This window comes from Ranitomeya imitator, chromosome 3, assembly GCF_032444005.1.
Source record: "Ranitomeya imitator isolate aRanImi1 chromosome 3, aRanImi1.pri, whole genome shotgun sequence".
Lineage (NCBI taxonomy): Eukaryota > Metazoa > Chordata > Amphibia > Anura > Dendrobatidae > Ranitomeya > Ranitomeya imitator.
Window position 1 is genome coordinate 229193690 of NC_091284.1, and position 23596 is coordinate 229217285.

The window sequence follows — 23596 nt, forward strand, 5'->3', positions numbered from 1 at the left end:
ACTACCACTCTGTAACTAGATAACCCCAAATGATGAGAGAGGGGAAGTTATAGCTAGAGAAAAAATGAAAAACAAAAAAGAGGGGGGAGGGGTCAACAAACAGACTAGGGAAAGTCGAAGGGAGGGAAGGGGGGGGGGTGGGACACACGGCTCCGCACTTCGCCCAATGTGTTATTTAGGAGACAACTCCGCTCACAAGGGTGTTCGGCCCGCTACCGCCTGTTCCAGAAACCATGTAGTTGTACAGAAGCATTGTTTGAGCCTCTGTTGTATATGCATTGGAAGGATGGGTATAAGTGGCTGCCATAGTTCAAAAAAATTTTGGGTTTTTAGTTCCTTCTGAAGGGATGCTTCCACCCAATCCATCCTAAATAGGAAGGAGAGTTTGTCCAGGAAGATCCTCAGGGTGGGCACATTAGGTGCCAGCCAGGTTTGTAAAATCGTTTTCCGGGCCGAGGCCGAAATCATGTACAAGAATTTTCTACCATGAATAGCCCCTTCATTAGTAATGTACCCGAAAAGAGCCCAGGCTGGGGTGAGAGCTACTCTATATGGTGTATGCGTATGAGTAAATACAAGTATGCATTGCCAAAATTGTTGGATTTGTGAGCAAGCCCATAAACAGTGGAACATGTCTGCCTCGGCCTCTCCACACCTGGAACAGATCGGACTCGGTATATTACCCATAAGAAAGTTGCGCCTTGGCGAGATATAGGATCTATGCATAATTTTCAACGCCATTTCCCAATAAGATATAAACGGTGTAAATTTAAGCGTGTTCCTCAACATTTGTAAAATCAGAGTAGGTGTCAATGACGGGTCACGGAGCTGCCACTTAGGGCATGGGATTTCTATAAATCCCATCCACTGTGCTTCTAATGTAGAATGCAGCGGTTGGATGCAGTGAAAATGTTCTGCATCCAAAACGCTGCTATTCATCATCGTAGACATGCAGCCTAACAAGTTTTCCTCCTGGATTGCCCTACACTTAGATCCATTCTTCTTCCCATCAACTCTGACTAGCTTCCCTGTGTCTGCAGAAGAAAAGCATCCCCACAGCATGTTGCTGCGACCACCATGTTTGAAGGTGAGGATGGTGCTTTCAGGGTGATGTATAGTGTTCGATTTCCGCTACACATAGCATTTTGCATTTAGCCCAGAATTTGTACTTTGATCTCATCTGATCAGATCACCTTCTTCCACGTGTTAGCTTTGTCCCATACATAGCTTTTTGCAAACAGCAAAAGAGACGTTGTATTGCTTGAGTTAAAAAAAGACTTTCTTCTTGCGACTCTTCAATAAAGGCCAGATTTGTGGAGCATACAACTAATATGCTGTGGACAGATTCTCCCACCTGAGCTGTGGATCTCTGCAGCTCCACCAGAGTGACTAACTATGGGCTTCTTGGCTGCTTCTCTAATTAAGGCCCCTTCACATTAAGCAACGCTGCAGCGATACCGACAACGATCCGGATCGCTGCAGCGTCGCTGTTTGGTCGCTGGAGAGCTGTCACACAGACAGCTCTCCAGCGACCAACGATGCCGGTAACCAGGGTAAACATCGGGTTACTAAGCGCAGGGCCGCGCTTAGTAACCCGATGTTTACCCTGGTTACCAGCGTAAAAGTAAAAAAAAAACCAAACACTACATACTTACCTACCGCTGTCTGTCCCCGGCGCTCTGCTTCTCTGCACTCCTCCTGCACTGGCTGTGAGCACAGCGGCCGGAAAGCAGAGCGGTGACGTCACCTCTGTGCTTTCCGGCTGACCGACGCTCACAGCCAGTGCAGGAGGAGTGCAGAGCACAGCGCCGGGGACAGACAGCGGTAGGTAAGTATGTAGTGTTTGTTTTTTTTTACTTTTACGCTGGTAACCAGGGTAAACATCGGGTTACTAAGTGCGGCCCTGCGCTTAGTAACCCGATGTTTACCCTGGTTACCAGTGAAGACATCGCTGGATCGGTGTCACACACGCCGATCCAGCGATGTCCACGGGAGATCCAGCGACGAAATAAAGTTCTGGACTTTGTTCAGCGACAAACGATCTCCCAGCAGGGGCCTGATCGTTGGTCGCTGTCACACATAACGATTTCCTTAACGATATCGTTGCTACGTCACAAAAAGCAACGATATCGTTAACGATATCGTTATGTGCGAAGGTACCTTTAGTGCTCTCATGCTTGAGATGTCAGTTTAGATGGATGTTCGTGTCTTGGTAGGTTTGCAGTTGTGTCACACTCCTTCCATTTTTGGATGATGGATTGAACAGTGCTTTGTGAGATGTTCAGAGCTTGGGCTATTTTTTTTTTTTTTTTTTTAATAACCTAACCCTGATTTTCTTCACAACGCTATCCCTGACCTGTCTGGTGTGTTCCATGGTTTTCATGACGCTTTTTTATTCCTAATGCTCTCAAACAAACCTCCCAGGCCTTCACTAAATAGTGAATGCAATTTACTAATTATGTGACTTCTGGAGGCAATTGGTCAGGATTTTATTTGAGGATATCAGACTACAGGGAGATGAATATATGTCACCATTTCCACATTATATATATATACACATATATATATATATATATATATATATATATATATATACGCTGCTCAAAAAAATAAAGGGATAAAGGGAACACTAAAATACCACATCCTAGATATCACTGAGTGAAATATTTCAGTTGCAAATCTTTATTCATTACATAGTGGAATGTGTTGAGAACAGTAAAACATAAAAGTGATCAATGTAAATCAAAATTAATATACCATGGAGGTCTGGATTTGGAATGATACTGAAAATCAAAGTGGAAAATCAAATTACAGGCTGGTCCAACTTCAGTGGAAATACCTCAAGACAAGTAAATGATGCTCAGTAGTGTGTGTGGCCTCCATGTGCCTGTATGACCTCCTCACAATGCCAGGGCATGCTCCTGATGAGGCGGCAGATGGCCGCCTGAGGGATCTCCTCCCAGACCTGGACTAAAGCATCCGTCAACTCCTGGACAGTCTGTAGTGCAACGTGACATTGGTGGATGGTGCGACATGATGTCCCAGATGTGTTCAATCGGATTCAGGTCTGGGGAACGGGCGGGCCATTCCATAGCTTCAATGCCTTCATCTTGCAGGAACTGCTGACACACTCCAGCCACATGAGGTCTGGCATTGGCTTGCGTTAGGAGGAACCCAGGGCCAACCGAACCAGCATATGGTCTCACAAGGGGTCTGAGGATCTCATCTCGGTACCTAATGACAGTCAGGCTATGTGCACACGTTCAGGTTTTTTTGTGTTTTTTCGCGTTTTTTTGTGCACATGGATGCGTTTTTTTCGCTGAAAAAAACGCATCGTGGTAAAAAAAATGAGCATGTTCATTATTTTTGCGGATTTTCTGCGTTTTTCCCGCAATTCTATGCATTTGGAAAAAAACACACAAAAAACGCGTCAAACGCGAAAAAAACGCATGCGGATTTCTGGCAGAAATGTCCGGTTTTTGTCAGGAAAATTTCTGAAAGAAATACTGACGTGTGCACATACCCTCAGGCTACCTGTGGCGAGCACATAGAGGTAGCTGTGCGGCCCTCCAAAAAAATGCCACCCCACACCATTACTGACCCACTGCCAAACCGGTCATGCTGAAGGATATTGCAGGCAGTAGATCGCTCTCCACGGCGTCTCCAGACTCTGTCACATGTGCTCAATGTGAACCTGCTTTCATCTGTGAAGAGCACAGGGCGCCAGTGGCGAATTTGAAAATCCTGGAGTTCTGTGGCAAATGCCAAGCATCCTGCATGGTGTTGGGCTGTAAGCACAACCCCCATCTGTGGACGTCGGGAACTCATACCATCCTTATGGAGTCGGTTTCTAACCGTTTGTGCAGACACATGCACATTTGTGGCCTGCTGGAGGTCATTTTGCAGGGCTCTGGCAGTGCTGCTCCTCTCCTGTTCCTCCTTGCACAAAGCCTGAGGTAGCGGTCCTGCTAATGGGTTGTTGCCCTCCTACGGCCCCCTCCACATCTCGTGGTGTACTGGCCTGTCTCCCGGTAGCACCTCCATCCTCTGGACACTATGCTGACAGACATAGCAAACCTTCTTGCCACAGCTCGCATTGATGTGCCATCCTGGATGAGCTGCACTACCTGAGCCACTTGTGTGGGTTGTAGAGTCTGTTTCATGCTAACACGAATGTGAAAACACAATCAAGATTCAAAAGTGACCAAAACATCAGCCAGAAAGCATTGGTACTGAGATGTGATCTGTGGTCCCCACCTGCAGAACGACTCCTTTATTGAGTGTGTCTTCATAATTGCCAATAATTTCCATCTGTTGTCTATTCCATTTGCACAACAGTATGTGAAATTGATTGTCAAACAGAGTTGCTTCCTAAGCGGACAGTTTGATTTCACAGAAGTTTTATTTACTTGTAGTTATATTCTGTTTAACTGCTCCCTTTATTTTTTTGAACAGTGTGTATATACAGTATATATATATATATATATATTTAGAAAACCATGTATAATTTCCTTTACACTGCACAAATAATGCTACTTTGTTTTGGTATATCACATAAAATGTGTTGCAGAGGGAGTCTGCGCTGTAAGCCTGTAGTATTATTGTTCTGTGACCTGTAGTCCCACAAGTATTTGTATAGTTAAAAGGGAGGCTTGCAGGGTTAGTCGGAGAGCTGGGTAGGACTGGCTAACCACACACACTTTCTACCTATGAGGGTGGTTACAGGTACATAATGTGACCAGAGTTTGGGACACATGTTGAGAGTGTATGGACCTGAATGGTCAGAGTGTGAAGTCCTGGATGGTCTGTGTTGGAATGTCCTTGAGTGGACGGATTCCTGGAAGCACATGGTGAGGCCATGGACTGAGGGCCTGTGTGTTGGAAGTGCCTGGAACTGGACTTCCTGAATAGCGCATGGAGAGGCCATATCTGCAGAGCCTGTGATGGCTACTGTGTTGGGGAAGCTACAGTTCCGTCTGCGGGTCTGGACTATCTGAAGTGCTCTGGTCACAAGGACAGTGATCCCAGTTCGGCAGGTACCCTGGGAACCACGACTAACAGGAGTCAGTGTGAGGAGCAAGAGCTCCTGTAAGGTAACTCCAGATAAATGGGGTTGTGGGCAGAGACTGTTGGTGGTTAATGTGTTCCATTGATGTATATAATGAACTGTTTAAGAGTCTAAATAAACTGGAATAGACTGTTTTTGTCAGAAACCGTGCCTGAGTGCTTTAATCCCGTTGCCAAGCGAGTGTCCCCGAACGCACTCAGGGAGCGCTATCTCACAACATATTGCAACAAAATGGCAATGCGTCCATCAATTTCAGATAGTAATTACTCCCACTCTCACACTGCGCAAAGTAAACCTCTTAGCATAAATGGCATACAATGCATTATTTGACAAATAGCCTTGGAGAAAAATATTATCAAAGAATTAAAGCCACGATTGTTTCAAAGTTTGCGGAACGGTGTTTTAGATTTACACTTCCTATGTTTTCAGCATAAAAGTACGTCATCAGTATACTACTTGAGATTTTTCAAGTTCATTAAAAAAAGCTCTCAATACATCTTTGCTTTGGTTAAAACTTTCTTGTTCTTACAGCAGGATCCTGAAGCTGTGTACATTTGCTACTATATTGTGAAGCTGTGTGAGTGTTTCTTTCAAGAAATAAGAGTGTATGGTCTTAAAGGGGTTGTCCAATACTAGGGTAGGGATCAGCTGCATCTTCGTGTTCAATCCATACAAAGGCGGAGACAGTGATGACCGTGCTGATTGAGAGCCGACAACCACGTGTCACAGCACCGCGCAAGAGCCCTGGCACCAAGAGTGCTGACACTGCTGGAAAGGCATTGGCACATGAGATGAATATAGTTTTTTTTATTTTATTGGGGCTAAACATTTAGTTCAAGAAGGAGTTGTCATACTCGTGGACAACCCCTTTAACTGAAGATAAGATCGTCTACATAAAATATCAAACTTGGGTCTTATTATTTATCCATATTCACGTTACTTATTGTGTAACTTATTTGACTTGGAAGCACATGCCAATTAGGCACAGTAATAATAATCACCAGGTGATTAAACCTTCAGTCTAAGTAAGCAACAGCCCAAAGATTGACACCTGATACATCATTGAATTCAGTGTTTTAACCTCTACCTCCTGCTATCTTCAGATGACATAGCAAAAACCTTCCTGACAAATTCCCTTTAAAGACAACCTGTCACCAGGTTAAAAGGTGCTAGATTTTCCTCTTATTTTATTATTTATTTTTAAAGCACCATTAATTCCAAGGTACTTAAGATATGAAAAGGGCTTAGATACAGTTGAAACCAGAAATTTCCATACACTATATAAAAAGACACATATGCATGCATATTCTGACATGAAATCAGAATAAACCTTTTAGGTCAAGTAGGATTACCATAATTATTAATATTTGCCAAATGCCAGAATAATGAGAGATGGAGAATGTTTAAGGCATTTTTTGTTACTTACTGGATATGTTCCATTATGGCCTTAAAATCTACATTGTTTAATGGGGTATAAGAGAGACAGTAGGTCTGAATTTTACTTCTTCTGCTCCCCTGAGTATTCTGCTTTTTGTTTATTTCTTTTAGTCTGACATATATTTCCGGGAATATCAGCTTTTTTGTTTAGTGCCAATTGTTATGGACTTTACTAAAGAGTTTTGGCTCCCGGATTATTTAGGAGTGTGTCTTTCCTTGGTAAAGACCTTAAAAATTAGCGCTGAATAGAATCATAGAATGGTAGAGTTAGAAGGGACCTCCTGGGTCATCTGGTCCAACCCCCTGCTGAAAGCAGGATTCACTAAATCATCCCAGACAGATGTCTGTCCAGCCTCTGTTTGAAGATTTCCATTGAAGGAGAACTCACCACATCTTGTGGCAGCCTGTTCCACTCATTGATCACCCTCACTGTCAAAAAGGTTTTTCTGATATCTAATCTATGTCTCCTCCCATTCAGTTTCATCCCATCGCTTCTAGTCTTTCCTTGTACAAATGAGAATAAAGATGATCCTTCTACACTGTGACAGCCCTTGAGATATTTGTAGACAGCTATTAATTCTCCTCTTAGCCTTCTTTTTTGGAAGCTAAACATTCCCAAACCCTGTAAACGTTCCTCATAGGACATGGTTTGCAAACCGGTCACCATTCTGGTCGCTCTTCTCTGAACTTGCTCCAGTTTGTTGATGTCTTTTTTAAAATGTGGTGCCCAAAACTGGACACAGAATAAAAAGGCCTATATCTCTATAAAAAAAAGAAGAAGAAAAAACAGGATACCATGGGAGCTGCAAAAATAAAAAAAGACTAAAAACTGGCCACTTTTGATCTTATGACAGGTTCTCCCTAAACCTGTGGACCCTAACACTAAGACCTGCTCTTTTTTTTTTTAGTAAAGTGAAGACAGTGGGTTAGAATCTAAAAAAGTAACACATTTTGACATTTTGAATTTATGATTTTTTTTTCTATCTAAAAACTGGAGTAATTAGCCTAATAAATCTCATACAGAGCTGACTGCGAATTGAAAAAAAAATCTATATTATAAGCTGCTAAAACGTGTCACAAAAGCTTATTGGATGGCTTCAACATCTACACCAAGGCAAGAAAGCCTCAACAGGTGTATGACCACAAAACATCTTTTCCAGGCGGGTGAACCCGTCACCTTTATCACAAGGAAAACACTTTGGGGAAAGCCGGCGGGGTTTTTCCCCCACTTTTTTAGTGGTTTTTGGTCATTTCCTGAGCGCTGCATTAACATTTTTGTTGACGGTGGTTTTCATGAGCATTTTTCCAGCATTTTTAAGGCTTGTTTTTACTGGAATTGTTTGGATTTTTTTTTACTCAATAACGAAGAAAACTATTTCAAGCAAGAACTCAGACACAATGCTGGAAAAGTCTTTTTTACATAACAAAACAGTTGTGCACATACCTTATGGAAGATAATCCTTCAGTTTTTGTTTTTTAATTATCAGAAAACATAAAAGAATTGGTTAAATAGCAAATCAGTGACCGTATATGATCAGTGAGGCTTCTGCTTCATTTGCCAAAGAAGATGACTAAGTCTAAGTTCACATTTGCGTTGTGCGCCGCAGCGTCGTCGCCGCAACGCACAACGCAAACAAAAACGCAGCAAAACGCATGCACATGCGGCCCCATGCGGCGCCAATGTTAAAGATAGGGCCGCACGACGCATGCGTTTTTTAAAAGGTCGGCGCCGCACAAAAAATCCAACATGTTGCGTTTGCCGCGCCCAGACAGGTGCGCCCTAACGCCGCATGCGGCGTAAAACGCAACACAACGCATGCACATGCGGCCCCATGCGGCGCCAATGTTAAAGATAGGGCCGCACGACGCATGCGTTTTGTTGCGGCGGCGACGCTGCGGCGCAAACCGCAAATGTGAACGTACCCTAATGTAGCAATGAAACAATCCTACATCAAAAAGGCGCATCTACTTTCTATTATATGAGATTGGGAGCAGCGTTGCCAAAGAAGTAAAATCTAGATAAACCGGATGGACCAGAAACTCCTGCGTGAGCAATGGAAGTTTGTAATGTAGGGTAGATTGTTCTTAAGAAACAACTCTAGAGATATTCAGATTAAGAAAAAAAACACAAATATTTGATAAGATGCAGGGACTCAATATCATTGGAACCATAGAGAAGTTAGACCCCTTAAAAAATTACTTTTATTAATATTAAAAGCGCAAAAACTCTCAATAAAAACAATAAAAACAAAAAACCCTCTAAATTAGATATGATATAAGTGAGACCATGAAACCACAGAATACAGGAATATTGAACAAGGGCATATGGGGCCCATATAGACGACTTAGGAGGGTTGATCCTACTGACAGATAGCCTATAACAGATAAGCCAGTTGATCCCCATATGACCCCAAAACGATGCTCCTCCAGCAGGGACAAATTGCATTTTGATGTTCACTATGCAAATATTATTGAGTGTTTTGGGCTGTGACTTCCAGCAGTTCATGGTCATCCTGCCATCCTGAATTCCCTGCCTTTGGTTAATTTACGGGTTGTTTGATCTGGAACACGGCCAAAGACGTGGCAATCAGAGAAAGGTGGTGCAAAGCAGGTAATACAGCATAAATGTTACAGTACTGGTGTAGCACTGCTGGAAATCAGTGGCCGAAGGACAGGGACAAACTGCACCACCGGAGAACCGGAGGATTCTCCGGTGGGCCCAGGCCCTGACACCTGCTGGCATATAGTGCCAGCAGCTGCCTAGGGCCCCCGCTTCTCCAAGGGCCCCCAACCAGTGGCGTGTCGCTAATAGCAGCACACCACGCAGCTTCTATGGGGCCCCTGATGCCAGCGGAGCAGCAGTGGGTGACAGGAAATCTAAGCCTGTTCCCGCTGCTAAAGTGAAATGAATATTCACGCTTCCTAATGCCCCCATGGGCGTGGAGAGGAGTGACTTTACTTCACTTTAACCCCTTAATGACAGCCAATACGTCTTTTAACTGACCTGAGATATAAGAGAATAGTATCCCCATACAGGTGACAATCCAGCAGCTGTCAGCTGTACACTATAGCTGATAACTTGCTGTATCAGGGACGATCAGTGTTGGCACCGAACATATCTGTTTAACCCCTTAGATGCTGCTGTCAATAGTGACTACATCATTATAAATGGTTAACAGAGTGTGGGGGCTTCCTCTTTATCCCAAATGGTGCCCTCTGATCATGATTGTGTGGTCCTGATTTTTGCAATGGCAATTCATGACCAAATATCGGCCTTAGAGTCTGACTGCTGTTGTAACCTGTTCAGAAGTTACCGACATTTAGGTGGTAAAAATACACATTTTCATTTCTCTCATACCACTCTGCATTAATTCCTGTAAAGCATCTGAAGAGTTAATAAACTACCTGACAGCAGTTTTCAATACATCAGGGGGTGCTGTTTTTAAAATGGTATCACGTTTGGGGGTTTCCCAATATATGAGACCCCTAAAGTCAATTCAAACATGGATAGGTCCCTAAAAAAATAAATGTTGTAAATTTCCTTGAAAAAATGAAAAATTGCTGCTACATTTTTAAACCTCCTAAAATGCTAACAAAATAAAATAACATTTTACAAATGGTGCTGATGTAAAGCAGACATGTGGGAAATGTTATTTGTTAATGGTTTGCTGTGGTATAACCATCTGGATTAAAGGGATAATCATTCAAACTTTAAAAATTGCTAATTTTTTTAAAATTTTTCTCAAATTTTTGATATTTTTTTATAAATAAACACAAAACATATTGACCTAAATTTACCATTATCATAAAGTATAATGTGTCACGAAAAAACAATCTCAAAATCACTGGGATTTGTTGAAGCATTGCAGAGTTATTACCACATAAAGTGACACTGGTCAGATTTCAAAAATTTGGCTCGGTCACTAAGGGGTTAATAGCGGGCAGTGTTTGACGCAAGCTGCAGCTAAACACTGCCCGCTATCAAGGCCTGCAGACCAGGGCCCCAGCGTCCGCTATGGGACCGTAAGCCAGGGGTCCCGGAACCAGCACCGCCCCCAGTGCGCGTTAATTCCCCTCGCCTCTGGCACACAGCGGGTGCACGATTACATCACTCCTGACATCGAAGCAGAGCCGCTGCCGGAATCAGGGTGGGAGTGAGGAGGAGAGGTGAGTATTGTGTTTTAATATTTTTTAATATCAGTGAGTCCTCGTTGTATGGGGGGGAGCTGCATAATACGCTATGGGGAGGGTGAACTGCATGATGCCCTAAGGGGGGGTGAGCTGCATGATACCCTATGGGGAGGGTGAGCTGCATGATGCCCTATGGGGGTGAGCTGCATGATACCCTATGGGGAGGGTGAGCTGCATGATACCCTAATGGGGGGTGAGCTGCATGATACCCTATGGGGGGTGAGCTGCATGATACCCTATGGGGGGTGAGCTGCATGATGTTCTATGGGGGTGAGCTGCATGATACCCTATGGGGGGTGAGCTGCATGATACCCTATGGGGGGTGAGCTAAATGATACCCCATGGAGGGGGTGAGCTGCATGATACCCTATGAGGGGAGTGAACTGCATGATACCCTATGAGGGGTGAGCTGCATGATACCCTATGGGGGAGCTGCATGATACTCTATGGGGGGAGCTAAATGATACCCTATGGGGGGGGGAGCTGCATGATACCTTATAGGGGGGAGCTGCATGATATCCTATGGGGTGAGCAGTGTGATACCCTATGGGGGGGGCAGCGTGATACCCTACGAGGGGGGCAGCATAATACCCTATGAGGGGGGGAAGCATGATATCCTATGAGGGTGAGCATGATACCTTATGAGGGGGCAGCACAATACCCTATGAGGGGAGGCAGCATAATACCCTATTAGGTGGCTACATTATATTGTGTGGGGGGCTGCATTATATTCCATGAATGGGCTGCATTATACCTTATGAGGGGGCTGCATTATACATTATATTCTGTGGGGGGCTGTATTATACTATTTGAAGGGGGCTGCATTATACCCTATGAGGGGACTACATTATATTTCTATGGGGGGCTGTATTATACCTTATGAGGGGGTTGCACTATACTCTAAGGGGGCTTCATTATACCCTATGGGGGCTACATTATACTCTGAGGCTGGTTGCATTATATTCTATGGGGGCTACATTATATTCTATGTGGGACTGCATTATTTGTTATGAGGGGCTACATTATACTATATGAGGGGGCTACTTTACATACTATGAGGGGGATACATTGTACCCTATGAGGGGGCTACTTTATATTCTATGAGGGGGGCTACCCCAACCCCTGCTACATAATTAAGACATGTACTACTTTATATTATACCATGATATTAGGGTTTTTACCACACAATTGGTGGTCTTGTATTTATTTCTATGTAGCTACACAGTAGGCTCCAAGAATGATTTTCTCTGGTGGGCCCAAGGTGCTCGAGTCCGACGCTGCCGAAGGAGCACGAGCAGGAACATCAAGTGGTAATAGATGTTCTCAGAGATTGCAAAGGGTTTAAAGAAACAATCCAGAGATGAACGAGAAAGTCTGAGTAAGACAGTTCAGAAGCTGGAGGCTTGAAGTAGGCTAACAGCTAGACACAATATTCAAGCAACGAGTGAGGGATACATGGGGCTTTAAGTAGGCCCAAACAGGAAACAAGATAGATTCCTCAGAATCACAATCTGCCATCTTAGTAAAGAGCAATTACAGAAAACAACAACAGCCTCCTGTGGTAAGGAGTGGAATTGCAGCATAATTATCAAGGTGAACAATAGCAGCCATTAGTGGTCAAACTGTAGAAGGGCAACAGGAATCCTGACAATGACATTAAGTAGCTGGAAGAGCACTGTCATGGCCTAAAGCACTTACAGACTGATGTTTACTAAACTTTATATTGTGAGTTCATGTTGCCCCAGAAGCACTTTAGGGTCATGGAGGGAGTGACTGGATCACTTTTCAATGACCACACTATCATATACTGTAAATAGTTTGGGTGGTGGTAGGAGTTTCTGACAGGTTTATTTTAAATGAAAGCACCACTCCAGCATTTTTATTGCATTACTGGAATGGTGCTTCTAAACTAAGGTCCCTGTATTCAGTCTTATACTTACCTGTTATCGTCTTCACTGATAATCCACGCCGATCCTGTCAGCCTCCAGTTTTTTCACCTACCGGTTCATTCCAGTTTTTTAGTGAAGTCCCCCATATGGCACAGGAGTAAGTTTACAACCAAAAAGAAAAAGCTGGGGGAGCTAATAGAAAAGGTGAATTGACATAATTCATGAATCTATGTAAATATGGGTGTACCAGATACAAATCAGCATTGGGTAACATCACATATCGACTGGCTAATCCAATGTTGCCTTTAAGCATGCACAGATAGCTTGGAGTATAGCAGATTATTTCGGTATAGCAGAGTTGTCAAGTGAATCTCCTTCAAAAAAACGATATCAGTAACAGTAGGGTAATAATGATAAATGAGAAGTACAATAGGGCATTACATCCAGTGTACAGACAGCAAAATCAGTGATACATAGGTAGGATCAGCTCACCCACCACACGTTTCACCACAGCTTCATCAGGGTTTTTCGATTAGCTTACCCATCAAGAGACCCAACACGTGTTTCACCACAGCTTTGTCAGGGGTTTTTGATTAGCTCACCCACCAATTTTCTTTGTTGTTTGTGCCTGCTATTTGGATTTTTGCTTAATCATTTTTATCATTTTCAAATTTATTGAATAAAATTAGTTTTATTAAGACATGATTGTACTTGTTCCTGGCACACTTTCTCAGATAAGGTAGCAAAAACCTGCTGACAGATTTATTTTCTAAGGTAGGGAAGACACAAAAAAGGCTGAATCTTTAAAAGGGATTTAAAAGATGAGATGGGGGCACCAGGTTTGAACGTCTGAGGAAACCAAAGAAACAAATATTGCAGAAAATATGAGGACATGAAAGAGCAGAGATAGGGGAGGTAGTAAACAGTTGAGACATGGAAACACAATAAACTAGAAAATGTCTAATGTGAATATATACTAAGAAGGAGAATGGATGTGATAGACAGGAGACAATGGGCAGAAGACAATAACAGGTACAAATAAACTTCATATAAAAAAATTAAATGCAGCAAAGGAATAGAAAAGAGACAAAAATACCATAAGAAGATTGCTTTCAGTGGTCACCGTCGCTTAAAAAGAATCAGTTGGTGCTTGGGTGCTTTCTTTGAACAATGTTACATTTCACATCTTCATCAATATGAATCTTTCATATATTACAACTAGTGCAAATATTTGGTTATGCTTTCATTGGTGGATTTAGTCAATACAAAAAGTGCACATAACTAAGTACACTGGTAATTTGGCAGAAAATCAACCATGTTTGGAATACCATTACTAGAGACGGATTAGATACCCTAAAGTGAAATGCTATTGTCTGCCCGTTTTGTAGTTTTATTAGAAATTTTCGGGTAGAGTACTTGATCAAGGGGTTATTACATGCAATCTTACTGTTCTCTATGTGTGCACTTGTTCTCTGTAAACAGACCTATAATCCACTATTCTCAGAGGTACAAAGGACATTTCCGTGTACATTACAACATGCGTACGGTAGTTCAGAGGCCGTGCAGAATCACTCCACGCTTTGCAAACCTGCTTTGTTCCATTTTTTCTGCAGTTGCTAATTTATAAGGAAAACTACAGGGAAGTGACTTGATAAAAATGAAGCTAGGTACCATATCATTAGTGTGAAGTTAATGAAAACAGATGATGTTAACTTATTTTTTGGGTTGAAATGTAGTTGAAAGCCCACTAAAGATTTTTCCTGTAAGAACATACATGTTAGACTAACGTGAAGCGAGCCCACCAATATCAACGAGATCAGCCGACAGTCTAATGTATATGGAGGCCTCCTGACTCTCAACCCGACCAATGTTTTAGGGGACAGACGTATCCAACATGTTTGAATTTGCCCTGACAGTCCTTTTGTTCTCCCTAAGATAAGCCGCCACCAGAGAAGATTGGCAGCTCTACTTTAGTAGAGAACACTGGGGCCGAGCATGTGATCAGACCGTCTGATATCCTGACTCTACACCTGACAGATGATTTATGGAACAGACGTATCCAATGTGTTTGAATTTGGCCTGCCAATCCTTTTGTTCTCCCTGAGATAAGCCACCACCAGAGAAGATTGGCAGCTCTACTGTAGTAGAGAACACTGGGGCCGAGCATGTGATCGGACCGTCCGATATCCTGACTCTACATCTGACCCATGGTTAAGGGGACAGACATATCAGACATGTTTGAATTTGGCCTGCCAGTCTTTTTGTTCTCCCTGAGATAAGCCACCAGAGGAGACTGGCAGCTCTACTGTAGTAGAGAACACTGGGGCCGAGCATGTGATCGGACCGTCCAATATCCTGACTCTATACCTGACAGATGATTTATGGAACAGACGTATCCAACGTGTTTGATTTGGCCTGCCAATCCTTTTGTTCTCCCTGAGATAAGCCGCCACCAGAGAAGATTGGCAGCGCTACTGTAGTAGAGAACACTGGGGCTGAGCATGTGATCGGACCGTCCGATATCCTGACTCTACACCTGACAGATGATTTATGGAACAGACGTATCCAACGTGTTTGAATTTGGCCTGCCAATCCTTTTGTTCTCCCTGAGATAAGCCGCCACCAGAGAAGATTGGCAGCTCTACTGTAGTAGAGAACACTGGGGCCGAGCGTGTGATCGGACTGTCAGATAACCTGACTCTACATCTGACCCATGGTTAAGGGGACAGACATATCAGACATGTTTGAATTTGGCCTGCCAGTCTTTTTGTTCTCCCTGAGATAATCCACCACCAGAGGAGACTGGCAGCTCTACTGTAGTAGAGAACATTGGGGCCGAGCATGTGATCGGACCATCCGATATCCTGACTCTACACCTGACAGATGATTTATGGAACAGACGTATCCAACATGTTTGAATTTCCAATCCTTTTGTTCTCCCTGAGATAAGCCGCCACCAGAGGAGACTGGCAGGTCTTCTGTAGTAGAGAACACTGAGCCGAGCGTGTGATCGGACTGTCTGATATCCTGACTCTACACCTGACAGATAATTTATGGAACAGAAGTATCCAACATGTGTGAATTTGGCTTGCCAGTCCTTTTGTTCTCCCTAAGATAAGCTGCTACCAGAGAAGATTGGCAGCTCTACTGTAGTAGAGAACATTGGGGCCGAGCGTGTGATCGGACTGTCCGATATCCTGACTCTACACCTGACAGATAATTTATGGGACAGACGTATCCAACATGTTTGAATTTGGCCTGCTAGTCCTTTTGTTCTCCCTAAGATAAGCCGCCACCAGAGAAGATTGACAGCTCTACTGTGGTAGAGAACACTGGGGCAGAGCGTGTGATCGGACCGCCAATATCCTGACTCTACACTTGACAGATGATTTATGGGACAGACGTGTCCAACATGTTTGAATTTGGCCTGCCAGTCCTTTTGTTCTCCCTGAGATAAGCCGCCATCAGAGGAGACTGCCACTCTACTGTTTTACAGAACACTGGGGCCGAGCGTGTGATCGGACCACAAGTAAAATAAATGTCTCCTATGACCCAGTACTTGGAAAAGATCAGGGGGATCTATTATGAATTAATACGGAGTTCTCAGAAAAATAACGTAAGTAAATCCAGATAGATAAATCTGAGTACTCAAAGGTAGTCCAAGCAGAATTATGTTTTATTTAAGTCACAACTGAACATACAAAATGCCTTCCTCCATTGCGGTGTGCCCGTTCCGCTGCGATCCTCCTCTCCTGTTTCGTCCCACCTACATACAGATAATTTGCCCTGATAAAGGCCTTATGAGCCGAAACGTTGGCATTTTGTATGTTCGGTTGTGACTTAAACATAATTCTGCTTGGACTACCTTTGAGTACTCAGATTTATCTATCTGGATGACCCAGTACTTGCTTCTGTACACAACATGAATAGATTTTCTTAATTTTAACAAATGCACACTTACTTCAGGGGAACAGACTCGGGGCATGTCATCTGCCAGTTAGTGTGTGTAAGTGACAAGGCACCTGACACTATAGTGGGAGGGAGTAGTATCTGATCCTGTGAGCAGCAGGTATTTCTACATTCCTCTACCTTGTATACTTGTCAGCTGTGTAACCAAGTCATAGCCAGAAAAACAGCATCTGCATTACAGAGACAGACATTTGGAATTTTCCGATTCCTAGGTCCCTGACAGCAGTTTCACCACTGCTCCTTATACCAGAATAACTGCACCCCGTTCATCTAGCGTTTTACACAATGGTTCTCAACAAGTTGCACCGACATCATTATCAATGACTGGAGCAAGAGAACATATCACTAATGATTAAATGTTCGATCGCTGCACACAAACAGCATGGTGAATCTAAACAAACCCAGAATTTTGGGGTGTTTTACGCAGAATAAATTGATGTGCAGCTCATAAGATTTAATTACACAATTGATGTGCAGCTCATAAGATGTAATTACAGTAGACAACAATACACTAAAAAAGGAGAAATGCGAGTGGGCTGCGCTGCTGGTGAAGAATTAGCAGGATTCAGATGAATAGAAATAGAGTGTAGTTTATTCCCAACGCATTTCGCGGCTCTACGCATCTCATCTTCAGGGAAACCACAATAAAGATTCAGACAGAGACAGTTCACCAGCTTAAATAATGTAGCGTGGTTTAACAACATCACAAGGTGACCATAAAAAAATGCTTTTTGTCAATCCCTAGTCTATCATAATTGTAGACAAACCAGCATGCACCGCACATCCAAAGCTTACACATTCAGCTACTGCTTCTAGACAAAAATGTAAAAACTGAACATGAGGTTCCAAGTTCACATTATGATCAAAATATTTGAAGCCCGCTGCCACGTCATGACAAACCTCCTGGTGAGTCCCGAATATTAAAGGACAACCATCGAAGTGATACCACACCAGCAGGAGGAACGACCCAAGTGCTCTACAACACCTGACCCATGTGGCAAGGCAAAGCTCCCACAACTCCAGGTCACACCACTCCATAGGCACAGCGGCACAACAACAATGGCTGCCACACAACACCAGCATCAAGCAATAGATAGAAAAAACACACTTGCCATGTGGTCTCAGTGGTCCTATAAAATATATACCATATAGTGTAGTCAGAACTGTATACAGTTTTATGTATTAAAGATATGACAGCTCATAACACAGCCATAAGGGGGCACCACACTGTATTGAGAGTGAAGGAGTGAGGGGGCATGTACACAACATCACAGCAGTTTACATTTTTACGTTTGGACTTTTTAATAATTTCAAAATTAAAAAAGTAATATTTTACTGTAATTTAACCTCAACATTTATATCCATGATATTCAACTATATTTTGGCAAATCATCAAATTATATGAATAGTCACTCCTCACAATAATCTGATTTCTCCACTCATTGCTTTTTTTTTTTGCTTATGCCTTATCACCACTTGTTTACTGAAGCAAAGTTCACAACTACCGGATACAAAAAAATTCAGAGATGACAAGCCGTGTGAAAAGAGAAAATAAAATGCTGTGAATAAAGCTAGCCGTACACATCACGTCAATGTCAGCCAAACCCACCAATTTCGGTGGGACTGACTAAGGAAGTATTATGCAATAGGGGCTCCCTACTCTACCCTGATGGGAGGTGTCAGGGAAAGGAAGGATCAGGCAGTCGGGAAATAATCCGATGTCAGAGATGTCTGGCAGCAGCTTAGTAAGACTCCTCATTAGGAAAGACGTCAAGAGAAAGAGCTAACAGCCACCAAATGAGCATCTGACTGACCATAGCATTTATGGTCATCTCTAGGTTGAGCCCACACATAGTAGCCATAGTGCAGCTAAAATCCAAGCCAGCCAATGTAATATTAGGATAATTATCCACACACAATTTTGTTAATATATTTCATAGGCAGCATATCTAGGGAAAGAAAATATTTTCTCCAGTAAGGGTAATATGCTCTTTTCCAAAATAGTATGCAAAAACCAACAGTATACTACACACAAGACTATGTGCTCTGTTTCAAAATAGTGTACTAAAGTCACAATATGCTGAATCTTAAGGCATATCAGCGTGCTAAGACTCGACGCGTTTCTCAACAATAGCTTCATCAGGAGCACATATTAGAAGTTAATACTCAGCTAAAGATGTAATCAGGAATGCTGTCACCAAATGGTAATGTGCTCCAGTGCATGTGTCAATCAGATATCCAAACGTAACAACACAACTGTCGAGTGACATGGGACCAGGGGCTCCTTTCCTGGCCCTAAAGGCCCCTTCACATTAAGCGACGCTGCAGCGATACCGACAACGATGTCGATCGCTGCAGCGTCGCTGTTTGGTCGCTGGAGAGCTGTCACACAGACAGCTCTCCAGCGACCAACGATCCCGAAGTCCCCGGGTAACCAGGGTAAACATCGGGTTACTAAGTGCAGGGCCGCGCTTAGTAACCCGATGTTTACCCTGGTTACCAGCGTAAAAGTAAAAAAAAAAAAACACTACATACTTACCTACCGCTGTCTGTCCCCGGCGCTCTGCTTCTCTGCACTCCTCCTGCACTGACTGTGAGCACAGCGGCCGGAAAGCAGAGCGGTGACGTCACCGCTCTGCTTTCCGGCTGACCGACGCTCACAGCCAGTACAGGAGGACTGCAGAGCACAGCGCCGGGGACAGACAGCGGTAGGTAAGTATGTAGTGTTTGTTTTTTTACTTTTACGCTGGTAACCAGGGTAAACATCGGGTTACTAAGCGCGGCCCTGCGCTTAGTTACCCGATGTTTACCCTGGTTACCAGTGAAGACATCGCTGGATCGGTGTCACACACGCTGATCCAGCGATGTCCACGGGAGATACAGCGACGAAATAAAGTTCTGGACTTTGTTCAGCGACCAACGATCTCCCAGCAGGGGCCTGATCATTGGTCGCTGTCACACATAACGATTTCCTTAACGATATCGTTGCTACGTCACAAAAAGCAACGATATCGTTAACGATATCGTTATGTGTGAAGGTACCTTAACACTAGGGAGCGCCCTAGTTTGCCCTGTTCCTGGGATACATCAGATGGCAAAGATGCTGGGGCCTCTGCCCTTGCCTTATCTTTTAAGTTAGCCCTTCGTCTGTCCCCTTCCCCCAACTAGGAAAGCAGGGGCGCAACTGTGCACCGCAGTACACCAATCCAACAAACAGGGCAACAAAGACAAGGGTAAACTGAAAACTCCACACACACAAAATATTCACTCACATATAACAGAGGTATTCACCAGGGTGTGCTGAAAGGGGAAGTAAAACAGGAAAGGATAAGGAATTACCAAGCGTACAAACCAAACAGTCGCTTATAACTTCTCCAGCACTCCTTTTAAAGCCAACTTCCCTCCCTCCTATTGCCATAAAGCAGAGCTAACTCTGACAAGGATTAGTAATAGAGCCCAGATTATATAGGGAAAAGGAGTGGCTAACCGAGCACAGTTAAACACGGGAATTTCCAACATGGCTGATTAACCCCTGTTCTGCTGGAAGAAATAAACACATTTAATAAACCGGAGAAGTGCTTCTTCTCAGTGGCGGAGTAGGAGCAGCCAGATGCTGCGGTCTTCTGGCTCCGCTCCGTTGTGGTAGCCCCGTGACAACAAAGCACTGCAATAGATCAGTGGGTGTAATACTCATCACAAAATACTGAAAAGGTGTCAGAAATATGGGCTTTTCCTTACTCCTTACATTTTTGTGAACACATCTATGGTGATCTACGATTGATTCAGGGATGACTCAAGTATTACAGTCATGTTCCGGGATGCTAAAATGGACCCATGACAGCTGCGTGAGAGAAGCCTTTTACTTTGTGTACTCTCCTATTCCTACTCCATGTATACAGGATACACAAAATACACAATTTAGTGGAGACTTATGATAAGATAAAGTAATAATACAGAATACAAGATTATACACTTAAGTAAGTGAGTTTGGTGAGACAAGTAATCTGTGTCCAAAGAAACAATGAGAAAGGACACAACATCCTGGAAGGTCTTATTTACACACAGGGTGTGCTACACAACAATGACTGAGCTTTCACCTGCTCATTCGCTAGAATTCTAGTATTATTGCTCAACTACTAGAAAGAAAACTCAAAGAGTTTATTTTCTTATATGAATGTGACATTAGTTCTTCTTTACATATCTGAAGGCAATCCATTTCTTAATGCAAACAGGAGCATTTCCATACGATCACAGGAATGGAAAATCTGTCCATACATTACAACAACAAACTGATATCGATTTGCAAGACAACAAAAAAAAAAAGCCTCCACCAATTCTTTCCTTGGGCGATCTAGCTCTGACCCTAGTGTGGCGCTCACCGTCTTTGTATACAATGGGTCATCACGTGAGGTCTGGAGCCAATCTATGCCTGAATTTGTCACGTGGCGTATTACTGGCATCATGGCTCCAATTACTGAGAACTAGCAGTGGCGTAACTTGAAACTCATGGGCCCCGATGCGAAAGCGCCAACGGGGCCCCCAAATATTTTAAATCTTTAATAGCAATAGTCTTTTTCTATAGGCCAAGGGGACTTTTAGGGCCACCTAGACTCCTGAGCCCGGGTGCGATTGCAACCCCAGCACCTGCTGAGCAGTAATGTCGGTAGTGGCCCCAGAGTTCATGTGCTGGCTGCATTTAAAAAAAAGAAAAGGAGCCCTGGGGAAGATGTTTTATGACAAATGAAGCTGTTTTTAAACAACATTTATAAGTTAGATAATCTCTTTAAATTCCTTTAAAAATATGGGAAAACCCCTGTCAAAAACATAGAGATGTTCAGTTGCAATGATTAGGGATTGGCTCTAGGTCACAATCAGAAGCGCTCCCAGCATCCCGACTTTCTGATTGCTGGTGGGTGGTGCACTGCTGGTTTACTGACAGTTCAGACCTTCGGCATACTGGTGTCACAGGTCAGAACTGTGCCCTCTCCAGTCTGCTTCTTCTGCATCAAGGGCTCTAAAGCTGGCAAAATTCAGTAATCAAGTCAGCTTTAGCAAAGAGCTTGTAAGCATTGCGCTCCTTGCCTGGGAGACCGGCCACTGCTGATAGACTTGACCTATGGCAGGTACCAAAGTGCATTAGGTCTCGTGCAGACAACTGTAATAATTGAACAAATGCTATCTACTGTTTTGACGGATTGCACTCGACCCAAGTCATTCTATGAGGCCGTACACATGGCCCATTTTTTTCCTCGTAGGGAAAGAATCGCTGCATGCCAGAACATTGGACTGAACTCGGATCACATTAGAGTGCAGTTCGATTTCCACGGACTGACAGAATGGAGAAGATGGAGAATTCTAATTCCCTGTCTTCTCGTCAACCGAGAGAAACAGATCACAATTTGCTCACACTTTGATCAAAGTTTGATCAGAGTCTGATTCACATAATTGATCCAATTCTCCCAGATGAGAGAATTTACGCACTTGTGACCCTAGCCTTAAAAGTAGAAATACCTGTGTTGTGTGGATAAAGAGAATTTGTATTAGGAGATAAATTACAAAGTTGCCTGTTTTTACAAATGTAGCCATTAAACAACTTGTGAATAACCCTTTACATCATATACTGATGTTAAAGAGCAGTCACTTTTTTATAAAGGTTATATAAATGTTGGGTAATTTTGATCCTGAAATATATTCAGACGTAATTGAGAAATTCTGCTCACTAAATTGCCATTGCAGGAAAGCTAGAATATGGCAAGGGGAATAATAAAAGTTGTCACAGCTCTATACAATCTATAAAGGCATTCTTCTCAGCCTATGAATCAGTTAGGATTATTGCTTACACTTACAGCTTTGCTTTTCACTTCCTTTTACCTTTCACCTCGACTCATGAATTTTTACGGCATATGCGGGTTCTTTCCTGCAATCAGATAGACCTGATTTGGAATTTTAGAAATCAATAAATACGTAAGCCATTTGGCATTACCTGATCAATCTGTTTGAACTGAAAGATAATTTGAAATGGATAATGTTAATGATTTTAAGTGATTCTAAGATTTTATCATTAAAAGGAAACTGTCATCATATTCATGCTGCCCAAACAACAGGCTACATGAATCAGGCACTTCAAACAAACCCATAGTAAAGGAAGGAAAAGGAATGTATAAATAATCATTGTTTTTATTAATTACAAAAATTCATACAATAATTTAATAATAATAATAATAATAATAATAAAAGGATGCCTCATGTCATGAATCCAAGAAGTATCGTTTCTCCTTGCGGAGAGTGACATGTTAAGCCGCAATGCTCCCACCCGAAGAAGAAAACGTCGAAACGTGCGTTGGGGTGGGAGACAGGGCATTTTGGCTTTCCACTAAGGTAAAGAAATCTATATGAACCTTTTTCTTTTTAAATTTTTTCATTTGGTTTCATGCTTATTTAAACCTGCAATATTGTTTACATGCACTGAGGCACTTCCTAGGAAATTTTCTAGCGGTCATTGTTTACATTATCTAGTTTCCACCTTATATATACCTACTTTTTGCACTGGGGTACTTTACTAAGGATTTAACATATCAATATACGCTCTTAAGCAGTGTTGTGAATAAATAGTCAATGAAATGATTTTACTACCTAGTAAGATTTAGCAATCTATGGAACCATCTAGATTTGTTTTTTTTTTTTTAAATATTAAACCACGATTGGGTAGTGCAGTTGTGCCTGTCTTCATGACATGAGGCATCCTTTCATTATTATTGCTGAATTATCGTATGAATTTTTGTAATTAATAAAAACATTATTTATACATTCCTTTTCCTTCCGTTACTATGGAGGGTTTAATGAAGTACTGTGATATCGGAGTGTGACCTTAGTATGTTCAATGACTAATATGTATATGAATCAGACCCTTGCATACAGGTACGTATTACTTTGAAATGCGCAACGTTTCTGAAAAAAAAAACATACTTTAAAATGTCAGCCTTGGACTATGTGTCTTGGATGACCAGTCCAATGTGGTCTCCGGCCAACTTTTCCCTGCCAC

At 42.7% G+C, this 23596-nt stretch overlaps 1 protein-coding gene across 2 annotated transcripts in view; it reads right to left on the reverse strand.

Moving 5' to 3' along the window:
• Nucleotides 1-23596, reverse strand: part of SLC45A3 (solute carrier family 45 member 3) — an 83471-nt gene that overhangs the window by 13623 nt on the left and 46252 nt on the right. The window contains exon 1 of one of the 2 annotated variants that reach the window (XM_069756232.1): nucleotides 13682-13739. The exons of the other annotated variant lie outside the window; for it this stretch is intronic. The gene's annotated coding sequence lies outside the window, so the exon portion shown is untranslated. Of the gene's footprint in view, nucleotides 1-13681; nucleotides 13740-23596 lie in introns of those variants that run through there. 2 annotated transcript variants of the gene reach the window in all.